We start from the raw sequence: 8541 nt of genomic DNA, 5'->3' as shown, positions 1-8541 counted from the left end.
ATAATATTAATAATAATAAGAAAAAGCAACGTAATATTGCCGTTTTCTATGCCTCGGGCTCTGATAGGTTAGGTGGGTTGCTTGGGTTCGTGTGTTCCTGGTTAATTAAGCAACACAGTTGTATTTTTGACGGAGTGGCCGGTCGTGAGGATGGATGGTACAGGGGGACTGGTTTAATCCAAGTTGTAATTCATTATACACATTGCAGAGGGTTGCAGAGTCACCCTTCATTATACACATTGCAGAGGGTTGCAGAGTCACCCTTCATTATACACATTGCAGAGGGTTGCAGAGTCACCCTTCATTATACACATTGCAGAGGGTTGCAGAGTCACCCTTCATTATACACATTGCAGAGGGTTGCAGAGTCACCCTTCATTATACACATTGCAGAGGGTTGCAGAGTCACCCTTCATTATACACATTGCAGAGGGTTGCAGAGTCACCCTTCATTATACACATTGCACGGTGTTGCATAACCATTGACGCGAGCTAATAATACCTTTCACTGCAACACCCAAACAATATTTAAATTGACTTTTCAAATCTTGCTTCTACGAGGGGCCTCGTAGCCTGGTGGATAGCGCGCAGGACTCGTGATTCTGTGGCGCGGGTTCGATTCCCGCACGAGGCAGAAACAAATGGGCAAAGTTTCTTTGACCCTGAATGACCCTGTTACCTAGCAGTAAATAGGTACCTGGGTGTTAGTCAGCTGTCACGGGCTGCTTCCTGGGGGTGGAGGCCTGGTCGAGGACCGGGCCGCGGGGACACTAAAAAAAGCCCCGAAATCATCTCAAGATAACCTCAAGATAGGTCGTCAAAAGTATTTATTTACCTGACTTAGCTGACTATGTCCCCTCCTCTTTTATCTTCGGATATTATACGCTCTTTGGCCCATCGTTCTACGCGGATTATGTTAAATTTATCTCTTCGAATTTTTACGCCTTTTTGTCCAGCATTCTATACTCTGATTGTGTCCCACTTCTGACCTTCGACATTTACGTCATTTTGTCCAACATTCTGTACTCTGATTGTGTCCCACTTCTAACCTTCGAAATTTACGTAATTTTGTCCAACATTCTATACTCTGATTGTGTCCACTTCTAACCTTCGAAATTTACGTAATTTTGTCCAACATTCTATACTCTGATTGTGTCCACTCCTGATCCCATCAGGAGTGGGATCAGGAGTGGACATATATTCCACTCCTGATCATATATTTTGATCAGGAGATCAGATCATATATTTTGATCTATTATGTCCTGCAAATATGCTCGATCTCTCGCGTGTCTGGTATAAGGCTCGGAAGCCTAATACCCGCAACGAAACCAAAACGTCGCCAAAAATAAAACGTTTGTTAACGTTTCGTTATTAACGTTTGTTAATAACGAAACTCACAAAGTAACTTTGTGAGTTTGTTGGGATATACTGTCTGAGAGTCAAGAGTCACCGCTCTTACTCCACAACTAGTGTAAACATCGTGCGTTTCCAGACCATAAACAAAGCCCGAAGCGTTTGGGCAACGACCTGTTTCCAGACCATATGAACAGGAAGCGAGTTTGAATAAATCCACAAGGGCCGTGACGAGGATTTATTCATTTGAATTATCACGTTAGTGGGATTTCTGTGTGTAAGGAAGCGAAGAAATAATCGCACGATGCTAATAACCGGGGTCTTGAACGAGATTGGGTTGTTTTGTTGTTGTTATAGATTAAGCTACTCGGGACAAGTTCCAAGTAGCACGGGCTATGGTGAGCCCGTAACTTACCTGGCACAGGAGCGGGGCAAGTAGCACGGGCTATGGTGAGCCCGTAATGAACTTACCTGGGTTCCTGTCACTAGATTGGGTTCCTTTTAGGCTTATATAAGTCCCACCCCCTCCCCCCTCCCTCAAGGCCAACTACTGACAACCTTCTGCAAGACGCAAACCACAACAGTTGCCTAAACCCACGGGTTACCTATTTCGGGCTAGTTGAACTAGACCCATCAGGTGTAAGGTCCCTTAAAATCATTTGTTAATCAATTACTGACCCGCCCCCCACCTGGATGTAACCCACAGCAACAACCTAAATGCCGGGAACCAAACAGGTGAACAGAAGCATCAGGTGAAAGGGAACGTTGCCCAAAGGCTTCTGTTCCTTGTCACAATTGATGCGAGATACACGAAGTTAAATGTTGAGTCGACAACTGGTAAATGATTTTAACGGGCTAAAATGTTTGCATTCACGAAGAAGAATAAACTAAACGCCAAAATGAACAGCGATTAATTTTCCCCAACTTGTGAATGTCTACAGGTCTTATTATTTTTCCTGAGGGCCAGGCACTCGTGCCCCGGACAAGCATCTGAGGCACTCTAGTAGTTGCACTCACTTGCGGCACTCCATTAAGTACTTAGGAATAAAGGTAACTGCAGAAGGTATTTTGAACCATTCGAGGCAGCTGCTATTGGTCCTTACGAAGCAGCTCCTACTGGTCCATAAGAGGTAGCTCCTACTGGCCCATAAGAGGCAGCTCCTACTGGCCCATAAGAGGCAGCTCCTACTGGCCCATAAGAGGCAGCTCCTACTGGTCCATAAGAGGCAGCTCCTACTGGCCCATAAGAGGCAGCTCCTACTGGTCCATAAGAGGCAGCTCCTACTGGTCCATAAGAGGCAGCTCCTACTGGCCCATAAGAGGCAGCTCCTACTGGTCCATAAGAGGCAGCTCCTACTGGTCCATAAGAGGCAGCTCCTACTGGCCCATAAGAGGCAGCTCCTACTGGCCCATAAGAGGCAGCTCCTACTGGCCCATAAGAGGCAGCTCCTACTGGCCCATAAGAGGTAGCTCCTACTGGCCCATAAGAGGCAGCTCCTACTGGCCCATAAGAGGCAGTCCTAAACAGATACTCTTCACTTCATTCATCAATGTCTGCGTTTTGCTAATTCTTATATTTTTTTTTTTTAAATTCCAATTTTTTCTAATCTTTTTTTCTTGTTTCTAATACAATTTATTTTCGTTTCCTCTATAAACTCACATTTTTAATATACAAATTACTATTTTCTTGCACAACAAATTCCTATTTTTTCCAATAAAAATATGTATATATATATATATATATATATATATATATATATATATATATATATATATATATATATATATATATATATATATATATATATATATATTTGCCCTACAAATTCAAATATTTCCTTTACACATTCAAACCTTTGTTATGTATATTCCTGATCAGCTCACCTGTTGCAAATGTCAACCTTCCGAATGAGCTGGAGCGGACCCACACACACACACACACACACACACACACACACACACACACACACACACACACACACAATAACAAAAGAAAGGCAAGATGCGCCCACTAATTGATTCCTAATGTATCGAGGTCACTCCAACAGCCACCTGCACATTGCATAATTAAGTTGCAATTGGCAAGACCGTCTTGAGTCCCGGGCGATGGTAACAACATCACTGTACTCTCCTAGTTGTGCTTGCGGGGGGGTTGAGCTCTGGCTCTTTGGTCCCGCCTCTCAACCGTCAATCAACTGGTGTACAGGTTCCTGAGCCTACTGGGCTCTGTCATATCTGTGTGTGTGTGTGTTGGTGTGTGTGTGTGTTGGTGTGTGTGTGTGTGTGTGTACTCACCTAGTTGTACTCACCTAGTTGTGTTTGCGGGGGTTGAGCTTTGGCTCTTTGGTCCCGCCTCTCAACCGTCAGATAAATTTCGTAGCAGAGCGTAGTTTGTGTGTGTGTGTGTGTGTGTGTGTGTGTGTGTGTGTGTGTGTGTGTGTGTGTGTGTGTGTGTGTGTGTGTGTGTGTGCGTGCGCGCGTGTGTGTGTGTGTGTGTGTGTGTGTGTGTGTGTGTGTGTGAAAGCATTGCAAAAGGCTTTTTTTCTCCATTACGAAATTACAGTCTTCTATTTGGACAAGAGGCACTTAAGCATTTAAAGAATGGTGCTTCCAGAAACTTACGTCAGTTAGGGATGGTGTGTGTGTGTGTGTTTTTTGTGTGTTTGAGAGCCTCCAAACGAGCACTGTGTTTGAGTTGGAAATAATTAACTTGAGAGTTGTTCAGAGCGGAGTTGGTAATGAAGCACTTACCTCAGTCTTGCTTGGAAGGAATGTGTGTGTTTTTTTCCTTGTTTGTTGTGGGTGTGTTTGTCTGGGGGGGGGGGGGTTGGCCTCCTCCTTCCCCCTCCCTGGTCTCGTAAGTGGGATGCGTAAGATGTACAGGTCTCGTAAGTGGACGCGTAAGATGTGCAGGTCGCGTAAGTGGACGCGTAAGATGTGTAGGTCTCGTAAGTAGACACGTAAGACGTACAGGTCTCGTAAGTGGACACGTAAGATGTACAGGTCTCGTAAGAGGACACGTTAATGCTTGATGAATCGTGGTCGTGGCTACCAGTCGTGATTATAGACACGTCACGGGATGACGTACCATGACAGACAACCGTTAAATACGACGTAAATATGACGTCCAGCCTTAGACTAGTTCAGTGAATGGTGGTAAAATAGACGCATCCTGTCCTCTCGCTTAATGCGTCGCATTTCTAACGCAATCGAATCTAACGCAATCCGTCAAAATTGCGGGGGATACAATCTAAATTAAACCACCGTAATGTTGATGTTTTCAGAGCACCAGGGAGGCTCTCGATAGATTAGATTTGTTGATTGGGTTTGTACGTTTCTGCTTAGGCAAAAACAGTCGCATTTTTTGTTTGTGTTTTAAAGAATCGACCAGTCCGTTAATACACTGTGTATATCCACACTGTGTATATCCACACTGTGTATATCCACACTGTGTATATCCACTACACTATGCAGTGGATATATACAGTGTGGCTGGCAGTGCAAACACACTTCAAGCAAGATTAGGTTAGGATTAGGTTACATAATCCACGTCAAAGGGAAGGAATATGATCAACAATGACAATCGAAGATTAGACATAGCCGAAGCACTACATATCAAACACTCCTTTTCAATTATCAAGAGAGAACTTGATTGATTCAGCCTCCCAAGAGGTGTGACTCAGGCATGAGTAAGTGGTCATGAGAGAACTCTCTTTACCACTTAAAGTGAAAACTTTCTACTGAAGTTATATATATATAAATGCATTGTTTATATGCAGTATTTTATATATGTAGGAACTCATCGACTGTGTAAGCCTTCACACTTCACCTGATCCTACTTTCACCTCTTTTGAAAGTTTAAAAGTTTCAGTTCAACTTACAATATAGTCGACTGTACGCCAAGTTCTCCTTATTGTAAATCGAATATGACAAGGTATGTCAGTATGTGATAGGTTTACTATATGGCAAGTTTACTATATCACAAGTTTACTATGGGGTAAGTTGAATGCAGTAAGTTTACTATGTGGTAAGTTTAATGCAGTAAGTCTACTATATGTGGTAAGTTTACTATGTGGTAAGTTTACTATGTGGTAAGTTTACTATGTGGTAAGTTTAATGCAGTAAGTTTACTATGTGGTAAGTTTACTATATCGCAATTTTATTATATAATAACTTTACTATGTGGTAAGTTTAATGCAGTAAGTTTACTATGTGGTAAGTTTACTATATCGCAACTGTATTATGTAATAACTTTACTATGTGGTACGCTTATTATATGCAAAGTTCACTATGTAGGAAGTTTAATGAATATTCAACTATTTTACAAACGTAAACACCATGATTTGTTCAAAGATGTACAGGTTTCGTAAGTTATTGCGTAAATGCCTGATGAGTCCCGGTGCCCCGAGTTACCTGTGTACAGATGGCACCGCCTCTAAGTCACCTGTTAAGTAAAACTCACTTTCTACTTCCCACTTTGCCGCCACCTGTCACACACTTAACTCCCTTCCTTAAGTAATGTCCCTTTCTTAAAGTAATCTACTCCACACGAGAACCAAGAAACAAAAAAACAAAAAACTTCAGTCTTTTAATTGTCAGGTGCCTTATCTTTCCAAGACTTTCAGAGCCTTTTCGGAGTCTTATCAAGACTTTCTAAAATATTATTCCACACATTCAGGCCTGAGAGAGAGAGAGAGAGAGAGAGAGAGAGAGAGAGAGAGAGAGAGAGAGAGAGAGAGAGAGAGAGAAGACTCTCAACGGTCTGAAAGCACTATAGCATGAAAAGCAACGAGTCACTTTAGTTTTTCCTAGCCTGAGGCTTGATGGGTTAGGTGGGTTGCTAGGGTTTCTAAGTTTCTGGTTAGGCATATATCATGGGGGAGGGGGGGTGGGTGTGACGTCAAGAGTTGGTTGGTTAAACTGATCCATAAGAAAGTGTGAAAGTTAACTTATTTATAAAGTACATTGTGATATTTCTTCTCACTGAAGTGTCTCTTTCAAAACAAAATGCGAGAAAGGAACAGTTTAACTTACAGAAAGAAAAAAAGTAAATAAAGTCCATGACAAAAAAAAAAGGTTCAGCACAAACACGAGCTTAAAAATACAAGAAGGAAAGTGAAAACAGGACCAAACACAAAGCTGAAGGTTCGCATTAGAGCTGAAGAAATGTTATCCGTGGGAACGAGAGCTCCAAGAAAATCACAAAAGAAAAAGAAAAGTTCACATTGAATCACATATATGAATACAAATACATGTGTGTATATATATATATATATATATATATATATATATATATATATATATATATATATATATATATATATATATATATATATATATATATATATATATATATATACATGTATGTGTGTGTGTGTGTGTCTGTGTGTGTGTGTGTGTGTGTGTGTGTGTGTCTGTGTGTGTGTGTGTGTGTGTGTGTGTGTGTGTGTGTGTGTGTGTGTGTGTGTGTGTGTGTGTGTGTGTGTGTGTGTGTGAATCAAGAAAAAAAAACACGTGATGGACAAAATGTGACAGTGTCAGATCACGAAGGAAGAATTTAAACAGGAATTTCCTTAAGTACTTTCGTATTTAATAATACATCTTCCATAAATATCCACAATTTAAAAAATAGCGAATGCTGAATGCATTTTCGGCTCAATTTTGCTTCATCAGAGAGAGAGAGAGAGAGAGAGAGAGAGAGAGAGAGAGAGAGAGAGAGAGAGAGAGAGAGAGAGAGAGAGAGAGAGAGAGAGAGAGAGAGAGAGAGAGAGAGAGAGAGAGAGAGAGAGAGAGAGAGAGAGAGAGAGAGAGAGAAAAGATACTCAATATCTTGCGCTGATGAAGGCAAATTGAGCCGAAAACGCGTTCAGCATTCTCTCAATTTTTCAAATGTGTTTTTTTCCGTATACTTGGATCAGTGTTTAGTGATAGTTGTTCAGTGTTGCCACACACACATACTAGACGGGGTACCCGGTAGTGCCCAGGTCTTCCCCTACACACCCTCCCTCCCTATCTCTCTTCACACAACTTCCACCCTCTCCATCTCCCACTCACATTCTTCTCCCACCTCACTCCCACACATCCTCTCCCATGTCCCCCAACACACTCCAACCTATCCCACTCCCCACACAAACACTCCCTGTGGCCTGCTCTTCCACCGTCTCTATCCTCCATCCTTGCTCACATACGCCCTTCCCCTATCTTCTTCTTCCCTGTCCACACTCACCCTTCTCCCTGTCCTGCTCACTCATCCAGTTCCCTCATATCCTTTCTCTCAGCTCATACACTCCCCTTCTCTCCCACCTTTCCGTCATCTTTTCCCTCTAAACACATCCGCTATTCCATTGTCTCCTCTTTCCCTGACCAGACGTCCATCTGTCCTTCCGTTCCACATGTCTCCTCCCTCCCTGCCCACACATGTCCTGCCCTTGTCTCTCCTCTTCCTTCCCATACACTCCCTTCCCCAAACAATATAACCAAAAAACGTTGCTCCCAGAACGCAAATCTGTCATGTGAAAATTTGCTTTAAAAATAAGCATTTGAATTCAATTCTGTGTACAGACGAGTACATATACATTCACACATATAGGTACATCTGCACGAATATGTACTTAAGACTATTTGAAGGGAAGAACAGAGTGTGTCAAAAACTAGCTACGTGATGCTAGAAATGAGCATCATTAAAAATAATCCCAGGTTTTTTTTTTAGTAACACATTTCGGTACATCTTCATTTGTGCAGCTGCCCTAGACTATCTGAAGGGGAGAGTACAGAGTGTGTCAAAAAGCTAGCTACGTGATGCTAAACATCCCCATCACACAGGATGGTTAGTCATACAGGGCCAGGTGATCAGTAGTCTGCACTGGCAAACTCTGGGTGCATTGAGAGGATGTCATCAAGAACATTGCAAGTGTTAATAAAGTAATTGCAAAGCTCCAGGTATCTCATGGCAACGGGCCTGAATGGTCTGATAATTGGGCATTCAGTGATGTAGTGTGGGAGATCGTGCCGTAGTTCCTGCTCACAGAGTTTGCACCTGGAGTGCTCAGGATTGGGAGACCCGTCACCTGCAGCCACCTGCCACAGGTAACGGTAACCCAACCTGATCCTGGCAACCACTGTGTCGCACAGTCTGGTCCACGCTTTGTGCTGTCCATAAATATAGGTTTCAGATCTGAACAGATCATA

The sequence above is a fragment of the Procambarus clarkii genome, chromosome 43 (assembly GCF_040958095.1).
Source record: "Procambarus clarkii isolate CNS0578487 chromosome 43, FALCON_Pclarkii_2.0, whole genome shotgun sequence".
NCBI lineage: Eukaryota > Metazoa > Arthropoda > Malacostraca > Decapoda > Cambaridae > Procambarus > Procambarus clarkii.
Note: the sequence above shows the minus strand (reverse complement) of the source record.